This window comes from Penaeus monodon, chromosome 27 (genome assembly GCF_015228065.2).
Source record: "Penaeus monodon isolate SGIC_2016 chromosome 27, NSTDA_Pmon_1, whole genome shotgun sequence".
NCBI lineage: Eukaryota > Metazoa > Arthropoda > Malacostraca > Decapoda > Penaeidae > Penaeus > Penaeus monodon.
The window spans coordinates 35,940,660-35,941,890 of NC_051412.1; positions in this window are offsets into that span (position 1 = coordinate 35,940,660).

Here is a 1,231-nt window from a genome sequence, read left to right on the forward strand (position 1 = left end):
GACAAACTTTTCCCTCGTGGGACACAACACAACGCTCAACACGCGCTTGTGTTTAGCCACTAACTGTAAAAAAAAAACTAATTTATTTTCTGACTTCAACTTCATCAAATCTCAAGTTACAGCACCTTGGGAGGCCGACTTATAAGAGAAGTTTGGTTTCAACTTCTTTACAAAAAAGAAAAGGAAAAAAAAGAACAGGATTACAACTCTTTAAACTCACGGTGCGTTTGGAGTTTTAAAAATATGTATAAAAAGTAAATATTCACCGAATCCTTAAACTTTCCCAATTAAAGAGTTGAAATTTGAGTTACGGTTTATATCAAACCAAATATTACCCAAAAGAAGCTAAGTGGCAGCCGTAACCCTGGTGGAGAAATTATACAAGGTGCCACTTCATCTTCCTGCTTTTACTCTCAAATATTTACTCAGTTTCCACTTGTAGGTAAAGGGGCTAAGTAAAGGGATCCGAGGACCCCCCCCCCTCCATTCCTCTACCCTCGCCTGGAAATGCGTCCAAACATCTATACGTCTTGCTTGCGATGCGGCGTTTGCGACGTACACGTAGGTCATATACGTCGACCAAGAAAAAAAAATCCTTACGTCGGTGTCGTCTTTATGATGTATACATACATTTTTTTTCTTTACATACACATAACTCGCCTGTGCAAATGTCGCGGCTCTGCACACAGCTCTAATGCACATCCTCGCCAAAATGACAAACGTGGCAGCGGGGGGAGGGGCTCAGAAGGGACCAGGCAGCGGGAGGGAACAGGCGTAGCGTGCAGTGGCGTCGCGGAAGGGAGTGTCGGGATGACAGCCCACAACCTATTGTCTCCTCGTAAACAACAGAATAACAGCGGCAGTCTTTTGCGAATAATAATAATAAGACACAGCTGTAAATTACTTCCCACGTACACAAGAAAGAAAAAAAAAGAAGACCAAAAGAGAGAAAGAGAGTGAGAGAGAAAAAAAAACATGCAACAAAGTCCCAAGTTCTGCAGAAACTTCTAGAGGAATAAAAGGCATATCAAAATCCTGTGGAAATGCCGAAGAAATGTACGTGGGGGGGCTAGAGATGGGGGTTGGGGGAGGCGAAAAGAGGGTGAAATTAAGCATTAGTCTACTCAAAACTCCTTCAAACGAGAATAAAAGTTCGAGTGTAATTAGCCCGCCGTGTGGGGATTCGGGAGCGATGGTGTGGGTGGCACAGCCGGAGTCGGGAAGCCTTTCC